General features: G+C 38.2%; 1 pseudogene; it reads right to left on the bottom strand.

Annotated features, from left to right (window-relative positions):
- Positions 1-4,946: 4,946 nt before the first annotated feature.
- LOC126791623 (uncharacterized) lies at positions 4,947-9,670 on the bottom strand (annotated as a pseudogene).
- Between the last annotated feature and the right edge of the window lie 931 nt (positions 9,671-10,601).

Below are 10,601 nucleotides of genomic sequence, written 5' to 3'. Positions count from 1 at the left end.
GTGAAGTAAAACAAACAAAAACATCAGACAAACCAAACACGCAATAGCTGACTGATAATGTTTTAAAAAAAAGATAATAAGGAAACTAAAAACTTCAAAAAAGAAAAATTTAACAGCACATTACATACCTTGTTCCTAGACTGATAAACCCAGGAATCTAAGGTTCTTGTTCAAATTGTCATCTATATCAGTGTCACTCGATTGACATGGCTATCTAATGACTCATATATGCTTTCTGTAACATATAAATGATCCAATCTAAACGTCTTGAAACCATGAATGTCCAGTAGTCACAACAGGCAAGGCAAACTTCAGTTCACAAATTCAAGTAAATGATATCATGTTGGAGAGACATTTAGTCAAGTACAAACAGATAAAAACCAATAAAATATATACATATGTTTCTTCCACATATCAATTCTTCAATCAGGAAATGTACGTAGTCTATTTTAATTTGAAGCAATCACGCTGAGAAAAAGGTGTCTTTCAAGCTGAGGGATGAGCAAACAATGAAATTATAAATTACTTGCTCAATTCTGCAATCTGATATACTTTCAGCCGGAAAATCTGCATACAATATGTAGATGATAAAATATAGGTTATACCTGCACTTCGATATGTGATCTCCACTTCTATGCTTCCCTCATTCTGCCTCAACTTCGATAATCTGGGCAACTACGCGCCTAACACCACTAATAACCAAAAACAATTGCTAATCAGAAAGGCTAAAGAGACTTAGGGAGAAAACAAATATCAAAGAAAATGAGTACGTAAATTTAGAAAAGAACCGTACCTGAACCCATTTAGCCGACAATTCCGATCACAGCATTATCGAAATCCTTCCTACCTGACTGTAGTTGGTGGTGTTTCTCTCATCGTAGCACAAACAGCTTGGCAAAATCCAATCAGAATTCCATAAGAAAAACCAAAGTTATGTTAAACCCTTGCCTTACTCATGTGCAATTTTCCAATGGAACATGAGAGAACGTAAACTCGTAAAGTAGATTACCATTCTGAATTTGATGTCATTCATCTTCATCGTCTAAATTGCGTAGGATGCATTCAGATTTAGTTTTATCGGATCCCCCTATGGTCTCACCAACTGAACAAAAAATTGATCCGTAAGAATCGTATTCATCTTTGTAACAGTTTCAAGCGAAGGGAATATATTACAAAATGTAGACTGTTCAAAGAGATAGAAGTCAAATTGAAAGGAGAATGAAGTATTGCCTGGCAAGAAGTACCGGTATCTGGGAGCGTCTAACTATTCTTGGCTCAACAGTGAGTAGCATTTGACATGTCTCAGCCTCAATGCACACCTTATGCAAGCAAAACCGCCAAAGACAAATGTTGACAAACCCAATAACGAAAATAATACAACCAAAAGGATCAAAAAGGTTTGAAATAACAAAAAAAAAAGGACAACAGAGTACTTACACCAAATAAATGAACAGTGCCCAATCAATTCTGCTTTAGTTTATTGAATGTCTCAATGAGTGTCATTTATAAGGCGTGGCTTGGCAATAAAATTCGGTCTCAGTGATAGGATAGGGTGGATCAGCAATGGGAGGCCATGCTGAGGATCATCTTCTTGAGGAGTCTAGCCAGCAGAACTCTGAAGTGGTTACCCAATACCCTGTAGTCCTGTACAGAAGGGGTTCTTACAATCTCTCTGAAATTTACATATATGCTCATACTCATGCTCATACAGTTAAACTAGGACAAGCCACCAACCAGGAAGTCCTTGAACTCATCCTGCCTTGTTTCAATTCTTCAAGAACATTTCTCTAACCGGTTTTGTTTGACTTTCCAGCTCCTGACAGTCATGATCACCTAATCACACTCGAACATTAATCTCTCAAGCAAACCATCTAAATGCAAACCGAAACAATGAACTGGACTCGGATGACTATTGTTTGAGTAATATAGTTATTGGTAGAATAAAAAATGAACATGACTTGGATATGCATTTTTGATTTACATGTCGAAGGTGAGAAATCTAACTTGAAAACTAATCCCTTGCCAACTTGATAAGTTTGCAAAAGGACCAAATAATATATGAGGATGTAAAACAAAACTAAGAAGAAAGAGAAGGGCAAGTTAAAAGCCTCAGTCATATACTCTGCTCATGATCCTCCATTGAGATAGCAGCGTGAGTACTTTGTAAGTTGCCCTCCTCCATTCATGTTGCTGCTATACCATCCTGCAAAACAACAAACTGTTACTTCAAAGAAAAAAATCAACTATTACGTGAATACAAACGATATGCCAAAAGTACATAGTCATAATCATACGTCAGAATGCATAGGAGCAAATACCCTCATGCAGGATTAATATTACATAAAAAACTCTCAAGCAGACTATACCAAAACTACATGCCAAAATCTTTACGTATGTACGTATGTAACAAGACAAATACATAAATCAATTACATACCATGCTTCAGTCGCGGTTACTCCCCTACCAACATAGTCGTGTTTATGTTGTCAAGCAAAGTTATGACGCAAACATGCACCAAAAGCACATGTGAAAAGCCACACAACAATATGTAAGGCTTTCACATACAAAAATACATACCTGGTTATCATCACCACAGGCTCATAGCAGACTTAATTATCTCAATTTAGATTACAACGGAGGAAAGAAAAAGAAATTGATCTCATGGCAAAGTCATTTAACAATCTGGTAATTACACTTGGTTCAAATCATAAGCAATAACATAGATTATATAGGACAAAGTAAGTGATCATCAAACTCAATCCTAAAAACTATATCAATCTAAAAATAAATACCTGGTCATATTTAAAGTGCCATCAGGACACTTGCATCAACTGATGCTGCCTCAATCAGCACTGCACTGTTGTGTTCATTAATAAGATGTCATTCAAAAAAGTGCATTCTTGCAAAGAGAAGTAAAGGGTAAGTAAGATAACTAAACACTCATGTAAGGATATACAAATAAAAATTTAGAGTACGAACTCATGTTTGGTTTAGCTACATTCATTGCATTAAAAAAGTCATTACTCATTGCATTAACAAAGTCATTACAAAACTCGGTCATCCTCTCCTATTATCTCCTACCCTCTCCTACATATTAACAAAATGCCTTAACAAAAACCCTACTCTAAGACCAGTATGCAACAGCTGCCCTCTTCAGAATCCTGACAACATAAGCAAAGCCGGCTCGGCCTGCCGCCACTACCAAACCAACCCTGCCCCCCTGCGGCACCTGATGAGCCAAAAACAAGAACAGAAAACCGGCATTTATGGCCGTGGCAGAGATCTCAGCTGCGCCTGCAACTGATACAGGAAACCCAAGGCCTAATAAAAATCTTGTAACTCGCCCCAAACACCATAACAGGGCAGTCACTCCGATGTATGAAGCCACCATAATATCATAATAAACAGCAGAAAAGTGAGCAGATATAGCTGGACGCACAGTCGACTGCAGCCAGAAATAAAGACACTCAACTAATAGCTGATAAAGGTGATCTGGGGTAGTCACCTCATTCCAGATGAGGGCTAGCGCTGCCCAGACCCCTTCTCTGGCACCACTTATAGGGGCTGCTCCAACCGCAGACCAGTAGGCAACAGCTGCCCTCTTCAGAACCCTGACAACATAAGCAAAGCCAGCTCGGCCTGCCGCCACTGCCAAACCAACCCAGCCCCCCTGCGGCACCTGATGAGCCAAAAATAAGAAGAGAAAACCGGCATTTATGGCCGTGGCAGAGATCTCAGCTGCGCCTGCAACTGATATAGGAAACCCAAGGCCTAACAAAAATCGTGTAACTCGCCCCAAACACCAAAACAGGGCAGTCACTCCGATGTATGAAGTCACCATAATATCATAATAAACAGCAGAAAAGTGAGCAGATATAGCTGGACGCACAGTCGACTGCAGCCAGAAATAAAGACACTCAACAAATAGCTGATAAAGGTGATCTGGGGTATTGACCTCATTCCAGACGAGGGCTAGGGCTGCCCACAACCCTTCCCCGGCACCACTGCGGGCTGCTCTGGCGGCGATGGCATCACTGAGGACAGTGAGGGCACTGAGGGCACTGAGGGCTCCAGCAGCTTCCACTTCCACCTGAATTATGTCTTTGATATTCTTAGGCGGCGGAAACGGACCGGCGGAGGCCGGTGGAGAAAGACCAAGAGGGGCGGAGGCCGGCGGAGAACCACCTGAAGACGGAGATAGCGGCGGGGAGGCACTTGAAGCCGGAGAAAGACGAGGCTGAATACCATGGAGGGATGCAGCGTCGGACTCGTAAGAAAAAGCCGCTCTTCGCCTCTGATCGGGGACGTGGCCGGGCGAAAGGTGTCGGAGCTGGCGGCTCATCTTTGGCAACGAAATTGGGAACTGTTCGGGTGAAGTGAAATTGGGAACTGTTCGGGTGAAGTGAAATTGGGAACTGTTTCGGTGCTGAGTAAAATGAGGAGAACGAGGGTTTCAACTTACGCCCCTCATTTGGGCAAATTTAATCTGATTTTCTCCATGATTCATTTTACTTTCGAAAATATATATGTATTTTTTGGTTCCCCCCATCTCTGCAAAGCCTAACAATTTTTTGTATTTTTCAAAGGGTTAGAAATTGAGAAAATGCCCCCTTTGTTCTGTAGTTTGTTGTTTTTGGTTTAGGGCTAATCACATAGGTAAACTTTATGCCAATGTGGGTTCCAAATGGCATAATGTATCAAGTTGTTCTTTACATCTACGCAATTTTGACTCATTTCTGGCTGCCTACCTTTTTCTCTAGGTGATCGGTCAATTTTTGTATTTATGATTTGAAAAGTAATTTTTGGTGGACTTTCTTTAATCTTTACAAGATAGGATGCATATCCATGGAATACTTCTTTTTCTTAACAAGAAGGCTACAAAAACGACATCAGGACAATAGAGAAAGCAGGGAAAGCGACCAAAGCTTACAGACAACTGTGGGGATTGATTCTTTACTCGTTGCAGTTACATTTGAGGAAAAGAATACATCAAAAGAAATATTGCTTCAAAAATTGGTGTTACAAGTTCTATACTACATGATTGCCTGTGGAGGTAATGAGCGTTCAAAATTGGCAGGATCGTTGAAAGTAAATTGGCAGGATTGTTGAAAGTGAATTTCAAGATCTCTTGACACCGGCTGTTGATCATACCTAACTAGGTTCTGCGAAGAGGAAGAGATAACAGTAAGCCTACCGAAAAACCAACAAAAAACAATGCAAGGTTGTCGCACAACAATCACTCACCAATAGACGAACATGAGTAGTGGAATCCTTAAACAAGGGGTATGAGACTTGATCAGGAATGCAAGCCCTTTGTACGAGCTCGAAATGCTGACTAAATCTCTGCCAGAAAGGAAAAATGGCAGTGTTATCCAACAAGGATGTGTTTGACTACATTCATGCACGCACTCTGTCAAAACCCAATTGTGCTTAATGATTCAGCAAGAACTTTAATGCATACATTATAAAAAGAACAGTCTTAGAGCAACATACCTCATCATTTGAAGAAATTGTGTTTTCCCCCAACTCGTTTCTAAAGGCCATCTCTAGCTATAAGTTCACATAGAAAAGATGTGAGCATATTAACCAACAACATCAATAAACCAGTACACCACTCAAGTCAAAAGTTAACTAAATTCAAAATATGTGATTTTAAGGCAGCAATGTAATAGTCCCTATAAGTAGAGCTGGTTGGAGTTACAAATCGTCCTCCTAGTGAGCAACACCGTTATAGACAGATAGTGCAAGAGAACAGCAAACTATAATAGATATATCACTTTGAGGATTTCATCGTGTACAATGTCAGTTTGCTAAGTATATGTAGAAATCCATTTCACTTAATCAACACAATGCCCATGTAGAAGGTAGCTTATTCATTAATCTCATTACAGTCATTGAGAGGTTATTTGAGGGTTGAGAAAGTAGAAAAAAGAAAAGAAATATCTCTATATTTAAAGATATATCACATGCAGTACCTGTATGTAAACAACACGCCAATCCTGTAAAATCTTTCCAAGCTTACGCATTTGCCATGCACTATTTGTACATAAAATTTTCAGCAAATTGATTACTAACTGCAATACAAAATGATTCAAATGTTAGATGAAGCACCCAGAGATATGTCAAATACATTAATAAATAACTTAATATCATACAATAGCATTAGCTCATAACTTCATATCCCTTGATGCCCATTAGGAAAAAAATATCAAATATTTACCAAATATTCAGTAGCAAAAAAGGAATCAGAATCAAACTATGATCAGTTGATCACCCACAGAGTAAAATATGAACAGAAAAACACATAATTCAAAAGTAATAATTGGCTTCACCTGTACAAGGTGAACAATTGATTCATGTTTTTGCATATCATGGTTCCTTAAAGAATCAGTTACAGCAGCAGCTCTGGTAATAACACCACATATTGGATCCCGGCCATAAAGTTTCCCATCTTCAACCAGCAGACACTGCCATTTTCAAGGTCAATAATTAAGAAAAATAACAGAACTGTAGAGATTGACCATGTAAAATACAATTTGAGCCAAAAAAATGAAAAAAGAAACTGCTTCTCACAATGCGAAGTGTTGCCACATTCTAGATACTTGAAAAGGTGTGAAAACCAGGGGACTCAAGTTTTTTTTTTATAGATTGGTACAGATGTGTGAAAAGCTATGTTACCAAAAAAATTCCTAGATCCATCATAACAGATACCCGATATACAATAAACAGAAACAAATGAAACGATTGAATACCCAACCTGAAGATGAGCTCTTGCTACTAAATCAGGCAATGATTTTTTGGAATTCAACACAAAGTGCAGAACGCTTTCTAAAGACGGCCCCAATGGGTAGGAACATATGACATCCAGATCATGAAGAAGTTTCATAAAATATTCTGCAGTCTGGCATCACAAATGTTGAAAAAGAAACGAGTTAGTACAATGGAAGTAAATCACTAGTCCTATCAGTAGCAACTATAGAATACTTGCCTTTTTCCAACTAAGAATTTTTGTTGTGCGTGGTGGTGTCGGAGCAGATAATCTAGAGTTTAAACTAGCATCAAATCCAATCGCTTGACAACCAGAAGCAGTGGTTTTATCTTCTATACTTCCTTCACGAGTTCCAAGAGACCTAGATCTAAGGAACTCCGATGAGTTGATCATTATTTGTAATTATGATATGCAGGATGCTATATGCTTTCTCGCCAACTCCAAACCTTTCCCTTGAGGACGTCTCATGCAAGTAATAACGTGATAAAAATGCTGCAAAATAAAGACGGCAGCTTTATCTAACTTAAACAAGTTGGGGTTTACTATTTACAAATCTTTAAGTGCATTCACACATGCTTACAGATGATGCAGATGCATTTAAAATATATAAATAACACAGGGTAGGACCATACGAAAACGTAAGCGGCATAACAAAGCTTTGCAGTAGGCTTCCTCCAATTCAAGATTAGTTTGCAGTGACACAAAGTCTGCAAAAAATAACATAGCTAGTATACGAAACAAGCACAATTTGGTAAAATGTCTAAACTTACATGCAGTCTGAAAAGGTTGCAACAGCTATGGTGGGTAAAAAGTATATGGTAGGAAACAAAAAGAGGCAATCACTACGATAAACTAAAACAGAACTAATAAGGAATACAAATAGCAGTAAGAGCAGATAACATGAAGTATTTTCTTGACATAGAATAATAGTATACGACTGTGAACAGGTTGTACCTTCTAACACTGTTCTTTTTTAGGACGGTGCTTTACAAGCACGTAATTGGCAATTAACTGTTTCTTCAACAGCATTTAGCATTGATAAGCACTTATCATCTCCATCCGCATGCAAAGCCAGACCATATGACATTGTAAAGAGGTCTTCTTCTTGGGAATGACAGGAGCATGATTAAAATAGATATAAGACCTTTCTTTCACTTTTTCAGGAAGATACTAAAACAAAAATGACTACATTATAACTGTAATTAATACAAGTTTGCATGCAGACCAAAGTGCATTGGTAACCCTTCAGTTACTGGGATACACCAATTAATCATGTGTAACCTACTGTCCACATTAACTTCTTTCTATGATTCAATCCCAGGAGCTATAAAAATTAATTACTACGACAACATCGACAATAAACAACTTTGAATCACTGGAAACACTGAATTGGTATAGGGGAAAAGAGCTGTTGGAGTACTTTACTTCATGAGTGCGTGCATCTGAGACAACTGAAATGACCATCTTGCAGGTTACTCTTATGACTTTGCAATAAGAATGCAGTAATGCATGTGAAGATGTCCTATCAGGCCTCAGAAGATAGATGCAAGAGAAGACAGTCTGTGCCAATGAATGGCCCTTGTGCCATGTCGCCTGCCATATAAATGATTAGTTATATAACAAAAGCAACAGGATAGACTGTGAAATAATCACAATAACTTATGACTATTCTACTTTACTGATTTCAGACATACAAAGAACTTCAATTAAATGATGGAACACAAACAAAAAGTTGAAAATTTACAAGAAAAGGCAAAGATAAATTTCATAGCAGATGTTACTGCAAAAAGAGTCCCAACAAAGAATATTCACGCAGGACGGCAGGAGTGACCAAACGCCAGGACTTATAATGATTTTATTAGCTTTGATTAATATCGAGAATTTTTGCCTTATTCAAGATGGTTCTACCATGTACTCTTTATATTTCATCTGTATTAAAAAAAATTAAGCTCACTGCATCACAAAAGTATGAAAGGGAGTACTTTGGATGCCATCAGAGACATAAAATCATACCTCACATGCTAGAAGATGGTCCATAATATCAATAGTGCACTAAACATCTACTGTTCCATCAGAGCTAATAGGAAGTGGAGCTGCACCATCCTCAATAGCTTCATCAACAGAGTAGTTTTTACAAACTATACCAGAATCCATCTTCGGGTCCATAATCTAACAAGTACAAGTACCACAAGAAGACATCGTACAGTCCACAGCATTGATGGCAGAGAGGAGATCGTGATCCACCTCTGAATAAACTATTTAGTTTTAAGATAAATCAATGTCGACCCATACTATTTAAAAGGAATTGAAGACAATGTCTTACCTCCAAAGCAGACATTGCGGCAAAGAGATTGAAATTATCTCCATGAATGAGCATACCATCTTGAAGATCTGTCATCAATAACAGAGACAAACGCGAAATGAGCGCGAAATAATAGTCTCAAATTGCACATAAGTTCCAAAACCATAACAACTTTTTATACAGTGTTTATGATATCAGATCATAACACTCATTTCTACCAATCTGAGCTATGATCAAACTAAGCAATGAAGACTTGCACATTCTATACATTGATTTCAGCTCAAGCTTAAGTCACCTAAACACTCCACGATTCATAACCACACGAAATGCTAGCGTTTTCAAATTCCAAATATGCGAGTAAGCTACTAGTTTCAGTGTTTCAGCTTAGAAATTCGAAGTTGATAGCTATATATAAACAAGCTTGGATTCATCCCCGAAACCAAAGCGGAGAAGAATCTCCAGGTTCTTTTAAGCTTAGGAGCGAAAGGAGATGAGGTATACGGAAACCTTTACACGCGGCGTCTAGGAGCGGAGTAATCGCCGGACGGAATGGAGGAGCGTTCCTGTAAGGGGAGGTCCACGGTAGCTTCGTCGGCCATCGGCGATGGTCTCGCCTCCTCTCTCTTCCTTGTTCTTCTTCTTCTGGTTTGAGAGAGAGAGAGAGTAGTGGGGGGTTTTGGTTTGCTTTGGCCACTTGCCAAACAGCAGAGAGACTTTGGTGACGGTGAAATGAAAGAGGGTTTAACCGTTTAGGGCACCTAACGGGTCGGACCTCGATGGCCCTCGGGTCAAAAAGGGCTTTTATTTCTTATTTTTCTTTTGTTTTATTTTCTTTGGTTTGAGAAACCTACATATATCAATATATCTTCATTATTGATCGTGTACATACAATGAGAAACTAGAATCGGTGTAGAAAAATGGGCGGCTATTATTGTGAAGATGTGATTTTTTGAAAATATTTATGTTTTGACTAAAATCCTTGTGAAATTGTATTTTTGAAAGTTCGTAATTTGTTAGTACTTTAGGTGCTGTCTTTATAGTAGTAGAGATGTGGTTGATTTCGAGGGTGTGCATTGATGACAAATTTACGAAACACATTGGACACATAGTAATGAGAGTTTTCCACTAACTTAGGTTTTACTAACTTTAAAATCGTGTATCTTGATATTTTGGTTTTTATACATGCAATGGTCTATAGAGGTGCAGAGGAAGTAAATTTGTCAACCACCATTTTGTGTCCACCATTTTAAACTCATGACATGTGATTTTTCACAACTCATATTTAGATAATAATTGAGCAATTAGACACATGTCATGAGTTTAAAATGGTGGTCGGCAGATTTGTTTCCGATGGTGCAGAAATGATTTCATGTCTAGTTTGCATGTATTTATGTAAGTCAATGTAACGTATTTATACATATATTAACGTACATTAATTATTCATTCTTGATTCATAAAACCCATTAAGGCTTAAATTCCAACTAATATATCCCTATACAGAAGTTTAGAACATTAGATAATCTTCTACAT

Source organism: Argentina anserina, chromosome 1 (assembly GCF_933775445.1).
Source record: "Argentina anserina chromosome 1, drPotAnse1.1, whole genome shotgun sequence".
In the NCBI taxonomy this organism is placed as follows: domain Eukaryota; kingdom Viridiplantae; phylum Streptophyta; class Magnoliopsida; order Rosales; family Rosaceae; genus Argentina; species Argentina anserina.
Note: the sequence above shows the minus strand (reverse complement) of the source record. Positions and strands in the feature narration are given on the sequence as shown.